Source organism: Lichenostomus cassidix, unplaced genomic scaffold (assembly GCF_008360975.1).
Source record: "Lichenostomus cassidix isolate B80296 unplaced genomic scaffold, HeHo_3.0 HiC_scaffold_39, whole genome shotgun sequence".
NCBI lineage: Eukaryota > Metazoa > Chordata > Aves > Passeriformes > Meliphagidae > Lichenostomus > Lichenostomus cassidix.
The window spans coordinates 2,682,718-2,692,918 of record NW_028147446.1 but is presented as its reverse complement, the minus strand read 5'-3'; the positions used below and the strand labels follow the sequence as shown (position 1 = coordinate 2,692,918).

General features: G+C 49.8%; 1 long non-coding RNA gene across 2 annotated transcripts; it reads left to right on the top strand.

The window, feature by feature from the left end:
- Positions 1–3,380: 3,380 nt before the first annotated feature.
- On the top strand, positions 3,381–4,386 carry LOC146422802 (uncharacterized). 2 transcript variants are annotated; one of them, XR_014847915.1, is made up of 4 exons: positions 3,381–3,608; positions 3,744–3,880; positions 4,105–4,184; positions 4,261–4,386. It is a non-coding gene; the product is annotated as an uncharacterized LOC146422802 (long non-coding RNA). The 2 variants fall into 2 exon arrangements; XR_014847914.1 differs by having other exon boundaries at positions 3,382–3,608; positions 3,747–3,880.
- Positions 4,387–10,201: the final 5,815 nt, after the last annotated feature.

Here is a 10,201-nt window from a genome sequence, read left to right as displayed (position 1 = left end):
TAGACCGGTGCTCTAAGGAGCCTGCAGGCCACTTACTTTCTACAGATCCTGGGGCGATCCAGGTCTCCAACACCGGCGCTCTAAGTCCATCTCCAGGCCACTTAACTGTACAGAGCGCGGGGCCATCCTTGTGTCCAACACGGGCACTCTAAGTCCACCTGCAGGCCACTTACTTTGTACAGATCCCAGGGAAAACCAGGTCTGCAACACGGCCGCTCTAAGTCCATCTCCAGGCCACTTACCTTGTACAGATCCCAGGGAAAATCAAGTCTCCAACACATGCGCTCTAAGTCCATCTCCAGGCCACTTACTTTGTACAGAGGCAAGAGAAAACCAGGTGTCCAACACGGGCGTTCTGAGTCCACCTCCAGGCCACTTACTTTGTACAGATCCCGGGGAAAACCAAGTCTCCATCACAGGCGCTCCATGTCCATCACCAGGCCACTTACTTTGTACAGATGAAAGTGAAAACCGGGTCTTCAACACGGGTGCTCTGAGTTCACCTCCAGGCCACTTTGTACAGATCCCGGGGAAAACTAGGTCTCCAACACAGACGCTCTAAGTCCACCTATAGGCCACATACATTTTACAGATCCCAGGAAAAACCAAGTCTCCAACACGGCCGCTCTAAGTCCACCTCCAGGCCACTTATTTGTATGGAGCGAGGGGCCATCCATGTCTCCAACACGGGCGCTCTGGTACACCTGAATGCAACCTACTTTGTACACATCCCGGGGCGATCCAGGTCTCCAACACGGGCACTCGAAGTCCACCTGCAGGCCATTTACCTTGTACAGGTCCTGGGGCTATCCGGGTCTCCAAGACAGGCACTTTCAGTCCACCTGCAGGCCACTTACCTTGTACAGATCTCAGGTCTATCTGGGTCCTCAAGACTGGTACTCTAAGTCCACCTGCAGGCCACTTACTTTGTACAGATCCCGGGGAAAACCAGGTCTCCAACACAGGCGCTCTAAGTCCACCTCCTGGCCACTTACTATTTACAGAGCGTGGGGCCATCCGGGCCACCAGCACAGACGCTCTAAGTCCATCTCCAGGCCACTTAGCTTGTACAGATCCTGGGGCAATCGGGGTCTCCAAAACGGGTGCTCAAACTCCACCTCCAGGCCACTTACTTTGTACAGATGCCAGGGCGATCAGGGTGCCTGATACAAGTTCTCTAAGCCAGCCTGCAGGCCACTTACTTTGTACAGATCCTGGGGCAATCCAGGTCTCCTACATGGGTGCTCTAAGTCCACCTGCAGGCCACTTACTTTGTACAGATCCTGGGGCAATCGGGGTCTCCAAGACAGGCGCTCTAAGTCCACCTGCAGGCCACTTACTTTGTACAGATTCTGGGACGATAGGGGTCTCCCAGACAGGCACTGTATGTCTTACCTTCAGACCAGCTGTCACAGATCCAGGGGCGCTCGGGGTCGCCAAGACGGGCGCTCTAAGTCTTACCTTCAGGCCAGCTTTCACACATCCTGGGACAATCGGGGTCTCCATGACAGGTGGTCTAACTCCACCTGCAGGCCACTTACTTTGTACAGATCCCAGGGTGATCGGGGTGTCCCATACAAGTGCTCTAAGTCAGCCTGCAGGCCACTTACTTTGTACAGATCCTGGGGCGATCGGGGTGTCCCATACAAGTGCTCTAAGTCAGCCTGCAGGCCACTTACTTTGTACAGATCCTGGGGCGATCGGGGTCTCCAAGACGGGCGCTGTAAGTCTTACCTTCAGGCCAGCTTTCACAGATCCTGGGGCAATCGGGGTCTCCAACATGGGCGCTTTCAGTCCAACTGCAGACCACTTACTTTGTACAGATCCCATGGTGATCAGGTTGTCCGATACGAGTGCTCTAAGTCAGCCTGCAGGCCGCTTACTTTGTACAGATCCCGGGGCGATCACGGTCTCCAAGACGGGCGCTCTAAGTCTACCTGCAGGCCGCTTACGTTATACAGATCCTGGGCCATCGGGGTCCCGAACACGGGCGCTCTAAATCTCACTTTCAGGCCAGCTTTCACAGAATCCGGAGCGATCGCGGTCCGTAATACGGGCGCTCTAAGTCCACCTGCAGGCCACTTACTTTGTATGGATCCTGGGACGATCGGGGTCTCCCAGACAGGTGCTCTAAGTCTCACCTTCAGACCGGCTGTCACAGATCCTGGGGCTATCGGGGTCTCCGCGATGGGCGCTCTAAGTCCATCTGCAGGTCACTTACTTTGTACAGATCCCCACCTTACTTACTAGAAGCCTCGCTTTTGGATGCCGTCTTTGATGTGAGGCACGTACCTCGTGACGTTATGAACCTGCTGAAAAAATTTCAAGCATCACACTCTATACAGTCGGGAATTCCAGTAAGTTGTAAAAAAAAAAATAAAAATAAAAAACTCCTAAACAATGAAATACAAAACAAAAAAGCCACAAAAACCAAAATCAAAAAAAAGCCAAGAAAAACCAAAATCAAACAAAAAGCCCTAAATCCACACCAACACGCACAACCCCCCCTCCAGAAAATAATAAAGAAACCGGGCTTAAAAAAATACCAAAAACCGGCCTAGAAAAATTAGGTTCCAAAACACCAAAAACCCCCCAAACAAAATCTGATTCCAAAATACCAGAATAAGCTAGTTTCAAAAAAATAGAAAAACAAATCTCAAACCATCAGAAAAACAGGTTGCAAAATGTCAGTTTTAAAGTACCAGAACACTAAGTTTCAAAATGCCAAAAACACCCAGTTTCAAAACGCCAGCACACCGAGTTCCAAACTGCCAACGGAATTCTATTTCAGATTTCAAAATAGTGGCGGAGAAGACTGGTTCTTTTCCACAAAAATGAAAGCCTGGCACCCCGGTGTTTTAGGGCAGACAATAGGCTGTGTAGGGGAGGGAACAAGCAGCTGACTCTTCTCCACCTGCCCCCCCCCCGCCTTTCAAGGAGCAGCAAACGCTTCCACCTGTACCCCGGTACCAGAAGTCTCGTACGGGAGCGAGCTTTGCGCATTCTTAACCCCAATGGCCCGCAACAGTCGGTTGCTTTTCTCGCTTTTATTTATAATGCGTAACACCCTAATTAGAGAGCTCGGTACAACATTCACATCGTTACTAATCTTCCCTACTTAGGTCACATGTGGAATACTACTTAGCAATCAACAAAGAATAATTCTACAAGTTAGCAACAAATTATTCAACTTACGCAGGTATGCTGCCAAAACACAAAGTTTCATTTCTTACCTCATTTACGCCCTTTTGCTTGATGCAGCTGTATAAAATAATAAAGTATAGTAATTTCCCTGAAGAGTTTTCTTCTCTATCAAGCCCTTTACTCACCAGAAAGGTAAGTCAGAGGAACCTAAGAGCCACAGCTGCTCTGAGGGCTTTGATACCCAATGGTATTTGCCTCCTCCCTTTTTTCAGGCATGCTGGGAACGAGAGGCGGGCCCAGCCAGGGGTATATTAACCCCAGCCTTTGGCTAAGGGGTTTATTTTCTCTCTGGAGTTCACTGGAGTCAGAGCTGTCTTCTCATTTAAAGGAAGGGGCTTTTTCAGCTCAGGTTTTTTCAAGCAGGTGCTTTTGGCATCTAAAGCAAGAGAGGCTTTGAAGACATGGTGAGGAAGGTAGCGCTGAATGCAGTGAGTATTTAAGTTCATTATTTTGGGTTGTATGTTCAGAGTTGGTAAGATGCTTTTGTGCTTTGTAATTTAACAGAATTTGTATTTTGATGTTGGTTTTCTTTTTCTAAGAAGCATTGGAACTTCCTGAAATTCCTGATTGTGTTAAGTGTGGCGCTTGAAACTTTTTCATCAGATTCATCATGTCAAAAAAGAGACCTGCCTCTTGTCAAAGATGACATCCAAAGCTGAGGCTTCCAGTAAGTAAGGTGAGGATCATTACAAGGAGAAGGAGAGTGAGCAGGGCACTAGGTTAGGAATTACAGGGGGGTGAGGTGAGGGGTTGAAGGCAGCACAGTGGGAAATAGTGTCCATTGAGGGGCCCCGTAAGACCTTTCCCCAAGACCAGCAGGTGCGTTTATGTGTGCTGAGGCGCACAAATACGCCCCCTCCTCACAGTAACGGCACGTAATTCTACATCTCAGTATCCCAGGTGTCCATCATAATGACAGCCACAGCCTTCAAGTGGGGATGAAGCTGGAGACTTAAAGGCCTAAGTGCACTTAGGAAATGGCAAGTGGCTGGAGTGTGGGGATTTGTCCCACCTGCCGCTAAACTCATGCATTGACTTTGGTTTTCTTTTTCGTAGCCAACTAAGGAGCTCACCAGCCATACCGGGGCCTTCCGAGAGAGCCGAGGCGGACTCCCTTTGCGTCCAGCGTGGATTCCCGTTGCCGGTCGTCTAAAAGATAAGTTGGGGGCCATAACCCAGAGATGGGACGATAGCGTGGTAGCAGGCCAGAAATTCCCGTGAGAGATCTAAAAATTAGCTCAGGGAAAGAGATGTTCTCTGAGGGACTTCTTAGTAGAGCCAGAGGCGGCAGCAGCTTTACTTTGTTTGCAACCGTAAGGATGCACAGCACGGAGCAGTTCCAGTTTGTGTCACGTTGTCTGGCGTCTTTTGTCGTCTGCTCTGTCTTTGGGATGTCTCAGATCAATTGTCTCTGTCTGTTGTGCTTTATTGCGAGCGTCGGTTGGCATCTCTGAGTTCTCAAATATTTGCGCTTCTCGGTCCGATGCCAGCGTGATTTGTTCTTATTCTTGTCTCGGCCGTGTCTTGGAACCGCGTATTGGAAGCGTGGAGTCAGATGTGTTTTGAGGCCTTGTTCCCGGCTGTATTGCCATCCATCCTTTCCGGGTGTGAGTTGTAACGTCTTAGGGCTTGTAAGGATGCGTGGAGCGTTCTGAACGTAGCATTATCTCACAGCCATCTTGATCATTGTGACTGACCGTTCTTGTAACAGATTGCTGATGTTCCCCTTAGCTCATGCGTTGATGTTTGGCGTTCTTTTTTGTAGTAGACTAAGAGAGAGAACTGCCTGGTGACAGCAGGAACTTCCGAGATGTCAAGGAGGTGTTCTTTGTCACCAGACACGGATTCACATCCCTGGATGTCTAAGGGATAAGTCAAGCACTATTACTCACAGAGGGGATGGAAGCCGGGTGCCAGGCTAGGACTCGCCGGGAGGGATTGTTGTATTAGCTTTGGACGTGGGGATGTCCAAAAAAGGGCCCCTTAGGTCACGTAAAGGGAGACCCTGACTTCTGATGATGACGCAGAGCTGCGCAGGGCAGGGCGGTCCTGGTGTGTGTCGCATCGCTTGTCTACCGTGCGTTCCCTGTCTTTTGTGTGTCTTGCGTTGCATATCTTTTGCCTCACCCCTTTGAGGGGATTATCTAAAAGGCCAGGCCATCCTTACCATCTCTGATCTCCGTGTTCCTCGGCTTGGCGCCGATATCTTTGAACCTTCAATGCCCGAGCTCAGGTGTGCATCAGAATCTCTGCATCTCTTTAGAAGCATCGAGTCGGAAGCCTTTTACAGTCTTGTTCTAAGCCGTATCGACAGCTGTACATGGCAGTGATCCATTATAGCAGGCTAGGACTTGTAAGGGTGTACATGGCAGTGATCCATTATAGCAGGCTAGGACTTGTAAGGGTGTGTGGTCAGAATCTTGTCCCTATCTTCGTGATTCACGGGCTTCCATCTTTGCCATTTTGGCGAGCTTTTCGTAATGTGATCACGTTAGCATCTTCTGCCGGGGTTTTTTGGGCCTGGTTAGCTCACCGTCAGTCTCACCTGGGCCATCTCATTCCTCATCCTCTCGATCATTGCAGTCATCTCACAGAGAGTTTTCTCTCATTGTCGTGTCCCCTTGTTGCACATCCTGTCTAATGTCTCTTTGTGTCTCTGTGTGTGTGTGTGTGTGTGTGTGTTTGTTTGGCCTGGAGCTGCAAGTACAGATGTGATGTACTTCGATCAGATAGGGGAGGTTGTAGTTTTTCAGTGTTTCAATGTGGTTTTTGGCACTTGAGAAACGATTCACCGAAGATCCCCATCTGTATCTGTGCTGGGAATGGTGAAAGTGCGGTGTTCCCAGTTATGGCGTGGGTGGCTGTTGTGGTGACGCCAGGTCAGGGCTTCCACTCTATCCCAAAGAGCGCCTACCTCCAGCCTGTGTGTCCCCTCAAAAGCAGGTACTGACTGTGTGCCTGTCCCCTCCAGCTCCTCAGCCCATGTGGCCTGTGGCCTGTGTCCTGTCGTGGCACCCTGAGCCCAAAGAGGCCCATGTGGTGCTCCCAGGCTTGTCACTTCCTCCTGGGATTGCTGTGGTACCCCCTGCTCTGCCTAATGTTACCCTCTGAAGCAGGGGCATCCCTCTGCCTCAGGACTGTCCGTCTGATGTGCCACAAATGAGGGGCGCCCTGTAGTGTAGGTCTGCACGGGGGTCCCTCCTGCCTTCCCCGGTCTCCTGGCAGGAAGGATACCGCACAGCGCTGACCCCCCGCAACAGCATAAAAGGTCCTAGTTTCACTAAGCAGCCTGACATCCCCCCAGCCATCAGCAGAGGCAAGCTGAGACCAGACCACTTGCTTGGCAAGAAGTTGCCAGAACCTTTCTCTCTTCCCCATATTCCCTATGATCATGGCGTGGTCCCTGTGAGAAAGTCAGGGGATTAGTGAAGGAATCAGGGGCTTCCTTGTTGAAGAGGAGCCTAGCCCCTTCCAATGGCTGCAGACCAGGGGGGTCAGTTGGATCCAAATATTCCAGCACTGGGGCCACAGCAGCACCTAGCTCTGGACCTTCTCCTGCCATCTGGGAGTCTCTGTCATCCTCCAGCACTGACACCCTGAGCGTGGACCCCCAGAACCACAAGAGGGCGTTTGGAGGAGTCACGGTGGCGCCCCCTTCCTGCCCCCAGCCTGATGCCCATGCTGGTACCTGCCACATTCATTGTCCTGGCAGAGCCTCGGTGGGTCTGGACAGCACGCTGGCACCAAACATGTCCTCCCCCAAAACGGGGTGTCCCACACTTTGAAGTGAGAGCAAGAAGCTGGAGATGCTGGGAGAGGCAGTGGGAGTACTGGAACGGAGAAAGGTGTGGGAGGCAGAGCCGGGACACAGGAGGAGATGTCACAGAGACACGGGGATATGGGGAGGGGGTGCACAGCTTGAGGGGATTGCCCATGTTGTCACCCCCGGGGGTGTGAGAGTTTGTCCAGGGTGGGATGGGGCTGTAGTGGTGAACCCCAAGTGAGATGGGGGTGATCCCATGGGACATGGGCAGAGTCCCAGCTTGTCTGGCTACCCCATCCATGGTTAACGCAGCATGGCAGTAGAGCCCAATGTCAGCCCAAGACAGGTGTGGCCCCCCCTTCCCCATTGCAGAGTCCCACGCAAACCTTATAAAATCGGGAGCGCACGTCTAGACCTGACAGCTGTGCTGGTGCCCAGGGCAGAACTTGGCATCACGGGGCCGAGGGTGTTGTGGAGGGGCTGGGGGGCCCTGGCCCCTCAGCTCTATCCAAGGATGACTGAGAGATGCTCGGGGCAGGGCCTGATCCAGCCCCCTGTGCCCCAGAGTCCCACCTAAAATAAAAAAAATGTAGAGTAAGCATTTTTATTGCGGGCAAGTGCCTGTCAACATAGTGGTGAAGATTGTGTAGAGCCCCTGTGCTGTCAGACACTCCCCAGGATCTGTCTTCCAGGTAGAGAGAAGGGCATGTGGCTGCCATCATTGTTTTGGGCAAAAAACAGTTTTTAGCTGGTTATTGGTTTTGCATCCTTTGATATCATTGCTGCAATATTTGTTTATATTTGGTGCCCTGAACAAGCACTTCCAGCTGTCATGCTGGGTAGTGAAAAATTAAAATCAATGCAAAGAAATTATTTCTATGATTGATACCAATATAGCTTGCTGTCCCTAATCCCACCAAACAGGTTTCTACAAAGGTTCAAATGGTCAGGTTTTCCCTTTCACAAAGCCCTACTGAAGTGAGTGAGGTAACACACATGTGATGTACTGTATCTTCTGCGTTGTTATTAAGCCTTGCCAGATGGTTTTGATTAGGTCAAGTTGCATTTGCAAGTGTGTCCATGACAGGAGGGTGGAGATGTTTCCAACCTGTGGAAAAGAGCCATTGTTCCATGCCAGGTGCCCAGAGCCAAATGTGGGATTCTGCATCCTAAAATTGTGAAAATGGCAGTATTTCTGCCAGACTAAAGCTGCCAGGAACTAGGCCTGTGGTTGGCCTTGGAGTCCTGGGATCCTTGTCCAAACTCTGTGCAAGGCTGTAGGGTGGAAATATTTCCTACCTGTTGAAAGGAGACACCAGTTAAAGCCAGGTTCTGTTTTGGGATGAGTGAGCAGCAGGAAGAGGGAGAGAGAACACGCTGCTGATCCATCAGGGAAACCTTTCCAGGTAAGATACGTCAGAGTCCTATTTTAAAGACTCAATATACCCCCTGTTTCTTACGGCAAGTAAGAAAAATAGCTCTATGGTGTGCTCCTGCTAAGTTCTAAACAAATGAGCAGTGAAGCTGCTGACATTTAAACTGAAGTGCTTTCAGCAGGCCTTGAGAAGGATCCCATCAGACTGCAGTGTATTTGGATAACCTAATACAACCAGTGTGCTGACCAGAGATGTGCTAAATGCACCAAGGAAAGCAAAGTGTTGCTCAGGTGTTTTGGTCACAGCAACGTGAGTTAAACCACACAGAACACTTCCAGCAGAAGCGTGGCCTGGGCTGCTCGCACATTGAGACTGAATGATTATACAACCGCTACCTCCGAACTCTTTCTTTGAGCCTCTTCCTTGCTTCCCTCTGACCTGGCTGACTGGAACAGCACGTGGAACAGATACTGACAAGCACCCGCCATCTGAGCTGTGCAGCGCTTCCTACTCAGGCTGAGCTAAACCCTCTGAACCGTCTCGCAGTGTGTCACGTAGGGCACAGGGGAGGAAGGGGAATGCAGTTATCCTTCCCTCCCCAGAATGAGACATGAGCTTCCTTGAAGATGGCATTTAAAGGATCAGTAAAGCTGTATTTTTTATCTTAGGCCATTTCAAATTTCTGTACGTGGACATTTCAGGAGATGCAATTCAGTAAGGCTCTCAGAACTGAGCCACATGAATCAGGTTTAATGCTAAAGTGAATTTCAGTAGGCTGTGCATGGGTTAAACAGCCTACATACAGGAAAAATATATGTTCAGGTCTAAGGCTGAATGTGTTATTTAGTGTCCAGTATTTAATAAAAAATTTGGAAAAATGTTTTGAGATCAGCAGAGCCAAATTTGTAATCTAAGAAGCGGTAGCACCATCATCCAAACCCCTTAAGTTTTTAACAGTTTAAAGTGATGCTGGATTGAAATAGATACAGGCTTGATGTGCCAATTTTTCTATCTATTCAGCCAGATTTTAAAAACATGGAAAATGTTCTCTGAGGTAAAGTACTTAATGAACTTTTTCTTTCTACCCAGACCTGGAAGTTTGTACGGCGCCAGACCGGCATCTTCTGGCTGGATTCTGTGACATGGTGACCAAGATGGAGAAGCAGCACTTCACAAGTCCTTCTTGAGCACTGGCAATTGCAGTGTTTTAAAGATGCAATAAAAAGAGCACATATCGGTCAGGAAGAGCAAGTAGAAAAAGTGAAAAACAACATCTGCAATTTTTTTGTTGTCCATTTATGATTGTCATCTTCCAGCCAGTAAGAAAAGTATCAGGATGTAAGGAATTTAGGGAATGAAATGGAAATAAAATAGAAGGGGGATGAAAGCAAAAGGCCAGTGGTAAATATTCTGTGGGAAACTGTGCCTATGCATGAAAGAGAGAAAGAAGCAGCAGTTTCCTGAATGAAGTCACAGAAGACAATTCCCAGTGCCTACTTCTAGCTGAGTGTGCACATTTACTATGATGTAACAGAGCAATTGTAATTCCCACGACCCTGCTTTGCAAATGCAGAAATGTCCCAAAAGCTCGAAATCCAGGTTTTTAATTTTGATCAGGCGCTTAAAGTACTGACCCATAGCGCGGGGTCCCGATTTGTTCCGTACAAAAGATGGCGGCGGCCGGAAAAGCATAGGCGCGTCCATTAATATGGCGGCGCCCGTTTCGCACATGCGCCGTGCACTGGACTACCAAAATGGCGGCCGCGAAGTCCTGACCCCGAAAACGGCGATTTGGCTGCTTGGCGGGCTTCCCCGGCGCTGCGGACAGGTGCGGAGAGGTCTTTGGGGGCGGGTGTGC